The 14,081-nt window shown below is 34.4% G+C and overlaps 1 non-coding gene across 1 annotated transcript; it reads right to left on the reverse strand.

Annotated features, from left to right (window-relative positions):
• Window positions 1-1,606: 1,606 nt before the first annotated feature.
• Window positions 1,607-1,769, reverse strand: LOC114198714 (U1 spliceosomal RNA). The gene has a single exon (XR_003607160.1). It is a non-coding gene; the product is annotated as a U1 spliceosomal RNA (small nuclear RNA).
• Window positions 1,770-14,081: the final 12,312 nt, after the last annotated feature.

The raw sequence follows: 14,081 nt of genomic DNA on the forward strand, positions 1-14,081 counted from the left end.
ATACTGTCTCTGCCCTCAAGAATCTTAGAGTCTTGGGCCCCTGGGTGGCTCAGTTGGTTAAGCAACTGCCTTCAGCTCAGGTCATGATCCTGGAGTCCCTGGATCGAGTCCCACATCGGGCTCCCTGCTCGGCAGGGAGTCTGCTTCTCCCTCTGACCCTCCTCCCCTCTCATGTGCTTTCTCTCTCTCTCATTCTCTCTTTCTCAAATAAATAAATAAAATCTTAAAAAAAAAGAATCTTAGAGTCTAGTGGAGAGAGACTGAGAAAGAAAAATGTATGTTGGAGTATGGGATGATCTGCTATAGAGGAAAGAAGACAGGTCAGGTCAATGAGGGGGATGGGAGAGATGGTGTTTTGTATGGAAAGTCGGTGATACTACAGCACTGTGGATGAGATGTAAGGAAAATGAGATGTGAGACCAGTGGTTATCTAGGAGTGCATTCTACTCAGAGGAAACACCACATGTAAAGTCCCTGAAATAGTATCATTGTTGGTATCCAAAATGGGAATGTCCTGGAGGTCAGTACTCTCAGAGGACAGTGAGAAAACTGGAGTGGTATTGCATTAGATCAGAGAAGTTGTTGGAGACCAGACTTGTTGGGTCTTTTCTAGGATATTTTCCTTACTATTTCTGTAATATTTAAGAGAGATGGCTGAATAATGCCTCCCCCTAAAGTATCAAGGCCCTAATTCCTAGAACCTATGGATGCCCGGTTGTCTATGCTTATTCCCAACTCCACCACTGTTAGAGTCATGAACATGGGCAAGGTCTTTAACTTCTCATTGCTCTCATTTATAAAATGTACATAATAAAATTACCTGAGTCATATAGTTGTAAGAGTAATCTGGAAAAATGTGTGCATACAGTAAGGCATGATAAATGTTAGCTATTGTTACACGGCCACTATTATCCAATCAGTATTTATTTTCCAAGTACCCGTATGTGAAGTTTTGCTGATGGTATGGTGAGAGTTACAATTCTTTAAGACAGTGCTCTTCCATTTACTACTGTACACAGGACTCTTGTTAGCAGAAATGAAAAATACAAATCATTGCCTAACAAAGCTGTCAATAACAAATGCCAAATAATGAAATTCATTAAGAGTGGAGAACTTGACCTTGAAGAATGGTAAGGTCTCAGACATGTGGAAAATGGAGAAAACATTCTGGGTAGAAAGAACGTAATGAACAATGACTCGGAAGCACAACATACCATTTGATGGGAATAGAATACTTTGGAATGTTGTAATTTCTTTTCCAAATGTGGAATATCAATTTTGAAGTTATGATAGTCCAAACTGATCCTGAGGTCACATGTGTAACTGATTGAAAGGACACCAGAAGGGGTTCAGAAAATATTCCATTAGCCACATCTGTGACCCTGGAAAAGTACCTCCATACCTTCAAGTTATTGTGAGAAGCTGAAAAAAGAAAATAACAAAATAATTTATTTTGCTTTAGTTTTCTGATATACAAATAAAGGGAATTTAAAAGGCTCGCTTTCTGAACAAAATTTCTACCATCCCCGACAAGAGCAACGTCTTTCCTTTTATTCATTCATTCATTCGTTCATCCATTTCTTTTGTCTTTCAACCACTTAATGATCAGGTGAGAGTGCAAACGCAGTCCCCCACTACCACAAATTACACAGTCAAGTTTCCCACATTTGGGGAAATTGCAGGGGTCAGCACATCTGGAATGCGATGGATAAGCCTCACCCCAGGAAAACCACCTTCATGATCATGGTATCTCCCCTGACAGTGAGTTCCTTTCTTTTTATAAATTTTCTGATAATATTCTATTATCCCCAAATATATTTAAGAAAGATATATATTTCATATAAATATATTAAAGACCTAGTTATGTCAAGGCATATCTTTTATATATAGAGATTTATATATAAATATTTGTACAGGGTTATAGTTAAATAAAGCTATATATACATATATGCATATACATACATAGACATATAGACACACACACACACACACACACACACACACAACCCCATTTAAACTCTCAATAGTTGTTTTTGTAGAAATTGCCAAGCTGATTACAAAATTGTGGGGAAATGAGGCAATAATCTAGAATTTGCTAAAATTACCTAAAAATAAAGACAATAGTTAGAGTCCTCACACTAGCTGGTTTCACAATTTACTATAAAATTACAGTATTCAAGATAATGTGTCATTGTCATAATGACAGACAAATAGTTCACTGAAAGAGAATAGAGTGTCCAGAAATAAATTCACACATGTATGTAAGTACTAAGGAAATGGAATGAGAAAAATAAAAGATTTTTCAACAAGTTATATTGGAACAAATAGGTAATTATATGGGGGAAAAATCCCACTCTTGTGTAGAAACATACATGAAAATCAATTCGAGATATTTCATAGACCTAGAGAGAAAAAATTAATCTATAAAACATCTAGAAATAAAAGGATAACAGAATAGTTAATCTGCCTTATGATAGGAAAAGATGATCTACAGAGGATGCAAAAGGAACTAATCTTAAAACAAAATCAGACTTCTTCAAAATGGAAAACTTCTGCTCATTAAAAAATCACCGTAAGAAAATGAAAAGAAAGTTACATATGAAAGAAAGTATTTGTGATACATGTGTGGTGCTTTCTATTGAGAAAAATACAAGGAAATCTTAGAGTTAAAAAATAAAAAGTTAAGAAGTTTAACTCTAAAAAATGAGCAAAACATAAACTTGGGCACAAAGTTTATCAAGGGAGACATGAAAGTCAAGTAAGAAAATAAATGGTAGTCAATATCTTTATTCATCAGGGAAATAAAAATTAAAACTATAATGAGATACCACTCTATACCCTCTAGAATTTTCAAGATTAAATATTAAATATGTAAGACAATTTTAAAGAGTGAAATAATCAAGTATTAGGAAAGATGTAGAACAAATGGGATGTTCATATAATTCTGGGAAGAATGTGAATTCATACAAAACTCTGGAAAACTCTTTGGAATTTTCTTACAAAGTTAAACATATACTCTATGGCCCAGCGACTCCACTCCTAGGTATTTCCTGAACAGATATCATAATTTAAGTCCAAAACAGACTGCTTATGTATATTCATAGCAACTCCACTGAAACTGCCAAAAGCCAGAAATAACTCAAATGCCCATCTTTAGGACAAGTGATAAACAAACTGTAGTATATTTGTACAGTGAACACTAATTAACAATAAAAAATAAATCCCTGATTCATCATATGGCAATATAGATTCTCAAAAACTATTCTCAATTACGTTAATTGGAGAATCCACCCACAGAACAGTACATATGGTGTCATTTCTTTCATATGACCTCAAAATAAGCAAAACTAATGTCTGGTGATATAAATTTAAAAAATGATTAAACAGTGTGGGCCAAGCACAAGTGAACATTTTGGGTGGATGGAAATGTACTATGTCTTGGTGGGCATGTTGGTTAGACAGGTGTACACATTTGTCAAAAATCTTTGAATTGTATCTGTACAGTTCTCTCTATGTAATTTTACCTCAAAAAATGTCTGTAAAAAATAACTTCCTATATTGAAAGGCCAGTAACAGCCAGTAATTCTTTACTTTTTACATTGTTTAATGACCTGTTTGATAAACTTTTGCTAACCTATTGGCTTTCTTGACTAGAGATGGATAGTTATATTTTTATGTAATTCTATACAGTTACCGTGAACATGTTTTTAGTTTTTACTGGGAATGCAAGTAATTCTAAATTTATAACAAAAATGAAATAATAAATCTTTGCCTAATTGCAATCAAGTTGTTTCATCTAAGCGTAGATATCTGAGATGCATCATAAAGTCAAATAATTCTAAAGAAAATGTGCTTTGAAACAGTAGTACCTTTATATTAAAAAACTGAAAACTATTTCATACTTCAATATGATTTTCTAGAATATATGGGAATATTTAAGCAGAAGGCAATTATTTATCACATATGCCTTCTGAACATCTGAACATCCCAGGCTACATAGTCACATTTAGCTTATTTTCTGACTATTTAAATAATATGATCACTGCTTCTCATTTTTCTTTAATGTAGTAACATTGTAGTCATAAAATCATAAACAGTTGCAAAATTGTAGATAAATGAGGAAATAATCTAGAATTGCAAAAACTACCTAGAAAATAAGACAATAGTTGGAGTACTCACACTAGCTGATTTCAGCAGCATATCCTAATACTTGTGTTTCAACTATTGAATATGAAAATTTGGGGATACCTGGCTCAGTAGGTTTAAGTTCTGCCTTCGGCTCAGGTCATGATCCCAGGGTCCTGGGATGGAATCCTGTGTCAGGCTTCCTGCTCAGTGGGAAGTCTGCTTTTCCCTGTCCCTCTGCCCCTCCCAGCTGCTCGTGCTCTCTCTAACACACTCTCTCTCAGATAAATAAATAAATAAAATCTTTAAAAAAAATAGGAAGATTTGTGTACATCCAAATTAAAAAATGTCTGTGCATATACATATATACTTATATATAAATATACACATCTATCACACCACACCCATGTCTATATTTATATGGTAATATATATGTGAAGGGTATGTGGCTTACCCTTACATGGTTGATATTGGTTATAAGTGCCAGCCATGGAAAGATTGTCTGATATTATACTGCTATTTATTATTTCCAGAGAGAGAAGCCCCAAATCTCCTTGGAGAAAATTTTCTTTCTTTTTGACAAAAATCAGTTGAGTGACAGTTCTTAGTTATGGAAATATAAGTCTCCTAAGCATCTGCTTTCTGGCATCACCTTTTGTGTTTAGAGAAAGGCTGATCCTCCTGAAGAAACCTATATTTGCAGAAGACAGCATAGGAGATTTATATAATGTACTTAGATTTGTAAGACCAGCATTCACCAGGGATGCTGTAGCAATGATGAAAGTGATAGCACTAATAGACTGCTCCAAATCTTATTCTCTATCTTTTGTTAGGGAGCTGCAATGCCCTTCAGTGAACTCTGGCCCAGGCATTCTCCAAACTTTCAATTCATATCTCAAACTATCTAAAGAATGTCTAATAAATATCTCACTCAATATATCTTAAATTGAATTCTTGACCTTCCTTCTACACATATTTTACTTACTGCCTTCCTGATCTCAGTTGTTGCCAAACTCATCCTTCCAGTTGTTTAGATTTTGCTTATGTTAAATTCCCAGGAGTCAATTTTGAATCTTTTTCTTTCAAGCTCACCAACTAATCTATCAGAAAATCCCATTGTCCGTCCTCAGAGTATGTCTAGAATCAGGCCACTTGTAACCACCCTCACTGTTCCAACTCTGGTCGAAGATCATCAACATCTCTTGTCTGAATTATCTCTGAATATAAGTACAGTCTGACCTCAAGGAACAGCCATTGACCTTTCAAAAGTTAGGGTAGATTAAATAACATGGCTGTTCAAAAACTTTCCATGGTTCTCTATTTAACTCAGAGTAATAATCAAATGCCTTACAAAGGCATATGCATCTTTACCTAACATGACCTGGCTGACTTCTCTGACTACAATACTCAGCACTCTCTCTTGCTCATTATGCTCAGAGATACTGACCCAAAAGGTCAGGTATATTCCTATCTTAGGCACTTGTCCAAGGTCTTTCTAATCTCTGGACTGATCTATACCAGATAGCTTCTTGCTAAGTATGTCATCTTCCTCAAGTTTGGGATGAGACATCATCTTCTCTTCAGCTTCCACTCATCACTTTATTTAATCCTGCAGTGTACTACTTTCTTCAGCAACTTCTCACATGCACACATTTCCAATCCCCCTAACCCTGTTGTACTTTTATTTTTTTTTTCACATACCACCTAATACCTTCTAACATATTATATTTAATTTACTTATTTATTATGTCAATTCTATTTTAAATTAAATAAATTTGACATATAACACTGTCTAAATTTAACTTGTATGTGTTACTTTGAAACATTAAAATGTTGTAATATGATTGCCATAAGTGATATTTATCACATTACATAATTATAGTACAATGTTTTTTATATTCATTATATTGTGCATTAAATCTCTACGGCTTATTTACTACTCATTGCAAGTTTGTACCCTTAAACAACATCAGTCTTATCCCCCCAACCTCATTCCCTAGCAACCACCATTTTACAACCTGGTTTTTGTTTTTGTTTTTTTTTTAAGATTTTATTTATTCATTTTGAGAGAGAGAGAGAGACAGAGAGAGCACAAGCAGAGGGAGAGGGAGAAGCGGACTCTCTGCTGAGCAGGGAGTCTGATGCGGGGCTTGATCCCAGGACCCCGAGATCCTGACCTGAGCTGAAGGCAGATGCTTAACCACCAGAGCCATCTGGGCACTCCCTACAACATGGTTTTTGTAATTTGACTTTTTTAGTTGCATATATAAGTGATATCATACAGTATATTTCTTTCTCTGTCTGACTTATCTCACTTAGCATATTGTCACAAAAAGCAGGATATCATCCTGTCTCATGGCAGAATAATATTCTATTTATCTATTAATGGGCATTAAGGTTGTTTCTCTATCTTAACTATTGTGAAAAATGAAAAAAAAAGTGGGAGTGTATATACCTTTTCAAAATCCTGTTTTCATTTCCTTTGGGTATAAACCCAGAAATGGAATTACTGGATCATATGATAAATCTATTTTTAAAAAATCTTTTGACAAAATTTCCATATTGTTTTCCATAGTGGTTGGACCAATTCACATTTTCACCAAGAGTATATAAGGGTTTCCTTTTCACCACATCCTCATCAATAGCTATTGATTCTCATCTTCTGAATGATAGTCATTTTAACAGATGGGAAGTAATATCTCATTGTGGTTTTGATTTGTATTTCCCTAATGATTGGTGATGTTGAAGTTGAACATCTTTTCATGTGCCTGTTGGCCAGATGTCATTTGGGCAGAAGTTTATATTACTCCCTAATGCATTCCCCAAAACCCTGCACATTACCTAACACAGTAGGCACTAAACAAATACTTGTTGAATACATGAATACATTGGAAAGCTGCTGAAATTCTTTGGCAATTTGAAAGAATATACTGAGAAATATACCAGAATCCCTGACAATAAGACTATGTAAATATTACATTTTAAAAAGATGGGACCCCTGAGTGCCTCAGTTGGTTAAGTGTCTGCCTTTGGCTCAGGTCATGATCCCAGGGTCCCGGGATCAAGTCCCACATCGGGCTCCTTACTCAGTGGGGAACATGCTTCTCCCTCTGCCTGCCGCTCCCCCTGCTTTTGCTCTCTGTCTGACAAATAAATAAATTTAAAAAAACAATAAAAAATGAATTAATATTACATTTAAAATGAATTAGAAGTGACTATGATCTTATTTCAAAGCTAGTGAAGAGGGGCCTTTATATCATCTATACTTAAACTACAATGAAAATTCTGCATGTGAACATTTGTAACTAAGAGACTAACAATCACTTTGTGCATTTGGACTGATTACTATAGGCACCATTTGAATATGTTGTCCAACATGTGGCTTTCCTGTAACTTATCCTTTACTCCAATTCTAAATCTTGTATTAGGTTGACAGAATCCAAGCAACTAAAATGCACTTTCAAAAATTAGTTAATGCATCAATAGCTTGCAGATAGACAAATATCAGGGCTTCTAAAAGAGTAAGAAAATATACCATAAATTTTACAAATCAATGAGTTTTCTATTTTTTTTCTATTTTTCTTCGAAATCTTTCTTTGACATTTCTTGGGACTATAAAGAGAAAATATATAAACATTTAAAGTTGAGGCTGTAACATATGCCATTTATAAGTACAATGCAGGTTAATTAAATATTCAAATAATTTTTGAGCATTGACTAGTTGGAAAGCACTAGTTGATTCTAAGGTAGGAAAAATAAATGCTGTCTTCAAGGTATTTATCATCTAATGTAGAAGGCTTATGCCTAATTATATAATTGTATTACAATATTGCAGGCTGTAATAGCAACATACATAGTTTATTGTTTGCATGGCAGAGTGCTATGTAAGCATGGAGGAAAACACTTTTGTTAAGAAAAATTTGCTTCATGATAAAAATATCAGCATGGAGTTCTCAATGATGAGCCCATATCAGATGATTGGATGGGATAAGTCCAGGTTGAAATGCTGGTGGGAATGAGGGTCATTACACAGAGAAAGATCAATCTTATCAAAAACATGATGGCAAGAAAAAGTATGAATCAGAGTAAGAACATCAAGCACCATAGAAATGAGGAGAGAAAATGTTTAAGTCCGAGAATGGTGAGAAAAATAAATCTAGTTATAATTTAGGGATTAAAGAATCAGGTAAGATCTCTCAATAGCCTAAGTTATGAATACTTTGTGATAAATAAAATGTTTAAAAGATATTTACTATTAAGTAAATTTCAAAAGTCCAGGAAAGAATAGATTATTCCCAGAATGACACATTTCAAGGTATTTTTGAAGTATAAAACTTCATATTCTTTTTTTAAAGATTTTATTTATTTATTCATGAAAGAGAGAGATAGAGAGAAGCAGAGGGAGAAGCAGGCTCCCCACTGAGCAGGGAGCCCGATGCGGGACTCGATCCCAGGACCCTGGGATCATGACTTGAGCCGAAGGCAGACACTTAACCATCTCAGCCACCCAGGTGCCCTAAAACTTCATGTTCTTGAAGAAGATATTTCTTTTGAAACTTATATAGTCTGGTATTTTTAACATATGAGCAGCCATGTGTAAGTTAAAACTGAGACTAGAGTATCAAGGAAACTGTATGCCATGTTGACAGTTTGACATAGCCCTGTGGTTGATGGGAAACCATTGGCAGGTTTTAAAATACTGTAGAGCATAATCACACTTATATTTCAGAAAGATGACTCTGAAAAAGTCTGTGAAGAAGACTGAAATAGTACCTGGAGACAGACAGGCTGCTTGTATTTCTGTTGTGATTGCCAAAGTAGATATGATAAAGACCTGAGAAAAGGGGGAATCATCGAAAAAATATTTTAGGAGTTAATATATTTAGTGCAGAGAGATTAAATTGTATTTTAGGGTGAAGAAGAGGAAGGAGTCTATTAAGAGTCTTGGTTTTCTAGCTTGAATAATTTAATGATTATTGGAGTCACTGATTTTATGTTGGGATAGGAGTAGTGAAAAGAGAAACTGCCACATTACAAATGTATTTGAAGTGCTTGTAGGTACCTGCTGTTGCTATTGATTTGGGAGTTATAAGCATTGTTTTTGAAAACTTGGCAGTAAATAAAAACACCCAGAGAGACTAGAAGCACCAAGGAGCTAAAAGAACAGTGGGAAAATAAAGAAAGTTTTTGTAATAACAACTTTGGGTAGATGGGTTAAGGACTAAATGTTCATGATGCTTGGAATGGCCATTTCTATTTAATATTCATAATAGGCATGAGAATTATATAAAATAATTCATTATTATTATAATCATCATTTACTATCATTTAGTAACATAATCAAGCAACTAGAATGAAAAGATATGACATAAAATATATCTAGATCCTATTTCTTGTCACCATTGCCTACTGCCTCCTTCAAAACAAAACAAAACTTAAAACGTACTATCTAGTGGTCTCTCCACTTTCCTTTAAAAGTATCACTAACTTCTTTTTATTTAGTGTTACAATGTTACATTGTATGAGTATTATGTACATAATTTTTTATTTGTTTGTTTTTAGAGATTCTTTATTTGGGGGTGGGGAGAGGCTCAAAGGGAGAGAATCTTCAAGCAGACTCCCTGCTGAGACCAGAGCCTGATGCAGGGCTCAATTCCATGACCTACGAGATCATAACCTAAGCCAAACGAAGAGTTGCATGCCCAACCAACTAAGCCACTCAGGTGCCCCCATAAAATTTGTTATTAACAAGATATTTGGAAAACACATTAAGTAAGATACCATAAACACATAAACATGGTATCATCAATAATATACAGTTGGAAAAATTCACAAGTGCATGGACAACCCAGAGTATACATTTGACTATACATTTGACCATAAAAGTTTTCAATTAAAAGGAAGCACTGTTATAAAAATTGCAGTACACAAAGTTGAAAAGGATATAAAGTAATTTGAATTGGAGAATCAAGATTTTTATAAACTTATATTTACATTTGAAATACAGGCCAAATTGAGTAAGCAAAAAAAAGGAAAATTCTGAACTCAGATAAAGGATATCATTTATGATGAAATGAGGGATAATTATAGATTAAAGACAATAGTGTTCATAAGACCAAATGGTTTCAAAGCATAGTTAAAGCAAGGTTGTGTCAATAGGAAAATAATTTAGAGGACAAAGAAAATTATAGAACATCACTTTTTTCCATTTGACCCACAAGTTTGTACTGAACTGAAGATCTAATAATGTTTAGAAACCATAGGATGTACCTGTTAAGATAGAGCTTAGAGGGACACCTGGGTGGCTCAGTCAGTTAAGCGTCTGCCTTCAGCTCAGGTCATGATCCCGATGTCCTGGGATCAAGTCCCACATCGGGCTCCTTGCTCAGTGGGGAGCCTGCTTCTCCCTAGTTGTGTGCTCTCTCTCTCTCTCTCTCTCCCTGACAAAGAAATAGGTAAAATCTTTAAAAAAACATTTGAAAAAAAGATTGAGTTTAGAATCAGATAGACATAGCTTGGATTTTGGCTCCACAACATTTTTGCTATTTGACAATTACTTTTCTCTCTCAATTTCTTCATAAGAAAAATTGTTAGAAGTAAAAAAAGACAACTCATGAAATGAAAGTAGGTAATGTGATCAGCATAATGCACTTCAAAACTTAAAAGATTATTTACCTTTTGTCATGTGAAGTATTATGTTTATACACAGTGCTGCATTTTAAGATGTGTGCTGAAAATAATTTTAGTCCCAGGGAGGCTCACAAGAATGGCGAATAGTTGGAAAATCACATGGTAATAGGTTACTTTTTTTCTTTAATTTTTTATTGTTATGTTAATCGCCATATATTACTTCATTAGTTTGTGATGTAGTGTCCCATGACTCACCGCCTGTGCACAACACCCAGTGCTCCACGCAGAACGCGCCCTCTCTAATACCCATCACCAGGCTAACCCATCCCCCCACCCCCTCCCCTCTAGAACCCAGAGTTTGTTTTTCAGAGTCCATCGTCTCTCATGGTTCGTCTCCCCCTCCTATTTCCCCCCTTCATTCTTCCCCTCCTGCTATCTTCTTCTTCTTTTTTTTTTTCCTTAACATATATTGCATTATTTGTTTCAGAAGTACAGGTCTGTGATTCAACAGTCTTACACAATTCATAGCGCTCACCATAGCACATACCCTCCCCAATCTATCACCCAGCCACCCCATCCCTCTCATCCCCTACCACTCCAGCAACCCTCAGTTTGTTTCCTGAGATTAAGAATTCCTCATATCAATGAGGTCATATGGTACATGTCTTTCTCTGATAGGTTACTTTTATATGGCAAGTATAGTAAAGAAAATATTTCAATGAATATTGGGCAGCTCTCTTCAAATACTGGAAGAGTTTTCATGTACAAAATACAGTAACACTACTCTGGGTAGCTCCTAAGACAGTAGAACCACATAATGTCAGGGAGGTTCATAGGGTTTCATCTGTAGAAAAAAAAGAAATATATATATATATATATATATACACATATTTTATATACACATGGAAGCAAATCTGTTCAAAAATATAGTGAGATATCATAAATGTAGTGAAGTCTGTGCTCAGAGGATTTAAGAACAAAGTTCAAAATATGAAACATCAATAGTCTTAAAAATTGATTTCTTCATTAATTGGGTCACTTCCTTATTCTACTACCATGGTTTCCATTGCTCATAGGGTAAAGTCCAATCTCTGTTACTAGATACATTTGTTTTCTAGGACCTCCATAATAAAATGCTACAGACTGGAAAGCTCAAACCATAGATATTTGTTTTCTCACAATTCTGGAGCCTGGGAAGTTGGAGATCAAGGTGTCAGCGTATTTGGTTTCTCCTTGGCTTGCATCTGCTACCTTCTTGACTTTGTAGTCTAGATTTTCCTCTGTGTTGTGTGTTTATTCTCCTCTTCTTCTAAGAACATCAGGCATATTGGACTAGGGCCCACCCACCTTAATTAGCTCTTAAAAGCCCTGTCTCCAAATACAGTCATATTCTGAGACACTAGAGATTAGGAATTTATTAAAATATAGTATCATTCTCTAGTTATCATGTTTCTGACATTCACTCATGCTTTTTCATGGTTCTTTCATTTTCACTTCTGTGTAATATTCTAATCGAAATGAGATTAGCAAGGTTTTTCTATAAATAGATAATGCATATGTTTGGCTTTATAAGGCATGTGGTTAAGACTTCACAATATGAATTTCGGGCAGACACAACGTGCCACATAGTATTAGAGTCCTCTTAGTTCATGACCTACTCACCCCCCAACCTATGCCTCACCATTCTTGTCTCACACTCAACTCAGGCATAATCAGACATGGGAAGGGGGCACCTTCTCATCTAATTCTACACTGATTGAGCTATCTTTTCCTGTGTCTTAGCTTGGTTCCCCTTGGGCCTGAACTGAAGGAGTCCCTATCAATCATCAATTAAAATAATTTCCACAAATTTTAGATGACTTAATTTGGTGACAATATATGATAATCTTTATGTCAAATTTTGTTGATGTGAGCAGAAATCCAGCTCCTCAGCTTGTTTTCCTTTTTTCTTTCTTTCTTTCTTTCTTTCTTCTTTCTTTCTTTCTTTCTTTCTTTCTTTCTTTCTTTCTTTCTTTCTTTCTTTCTTTCTTTTTCTTTCTTTCTTTCTTTCTTTCTTTCTTTCTTTCTTTCTTTCTTTTTTTCTTTCTTTCTTTCTTTTTCTTCTTTCTTTTTCTTTTTCTTTCTTTTCTCTCTCTCTCTCTCTTTCTTTCTTTCTTTCCTTCTTCTTTAATTCTTTTTTTTTCTTTTTGCAGGATATTTTTAAAAGGAAATAAAAAATACTTAAAAATAAATCAAACATAGAATTAATACACTGTACTTTCCTTTCATACTGAATTATATACATTGAATATACTTTGAAAAGCTATAGTTGTGATGTTATTCTTCTCTTGTTTTGAGTGTAAGAAACAATAATTACTTGTTGAATTCATTAGAAAAAAATATTTTCATAGCTCAGTCATAACTGCTGTCATTGTACTTTTATTATTTTTCTAATTAGGAATATTTCTTTTTCAGTGAATTAATATATTAAAGAGGAAAATAGTCAATGAAACATCAGGAAATTTAACTGGAATCTATAGTAAAGAGTTCAGACAACACAAGGTTGTAAACATTATAATGGATGAGAGAAGAAACCCAGTTTTAAATATTCTTATATGATAACTAAATTCATTTCAGTAATCTAGTGTTTTTGTTTCATATTCAAATTTGTATGGTTATTTTTAAGGATACAAAATGTGAAATGACCAAATGATTGATTCCAAGTTGAATTACTATTATATTAGTATCAAATTACTTGCCTACCACTTACTAAAATTATTGTTCATTTATATCCTAATTTAATAGTACTCGACAAAAAATATTTTTTAAATTTTTTATTGTTATGTTAATCACCATACATTACATCATTAGTTTTTGATGTAGTGTTCCATGACTCATTGTTTGCATATAACACCCAGTGCTCCATGCAGAACGTGCCCTCTTTAATACTCATCACCAGGCTAACCCATCCCCCCACACCCTCCCCTCTAGACCCTCAGAATCCATCGTCTCTCATGTTTTGTCTCCCTCTCTGATTTCCCCCCCTTCATTCTTCCCCTCCTGCTATCTTCTTTTTATTTTCTTAACATATATTGCATTATTTGTTTCAGAGGCACACATCTGTGATTCAACAGTCTTGCACAATTCACAGCACAAAAATAATATTTTAAAGTATAGTTTCTATATTTGTTTCATAAAATTTGTCTAAGTTAATAATGTTTATGTTTATCAAAGGCATATCAAAGACCTAGAGACATGACCAACTTAGATGTCTGGCACTTGTAAGATAGCAAAGTTGATCACAGAATATTGAGACAAATTCAACATTTGGAACCTTCATATTTTCT

Source organism: Eumetopias jubatus, unplaced genomic scaffold, assembly GCF_037043125.1.
Source record: "Eumetopias jubatus isolate StellerSeaLion01/CBP00866 unplaced genomic scaffold, mEumJub1_p1.0 scaffold_2, whole genome shotgun sequence".
Lineage (NCBI taxonomy): Eukaryota > Metazoa > Chordata > Mammalia > Carnivora > Otariidae > Eumetopias > Eumetopias jubatus.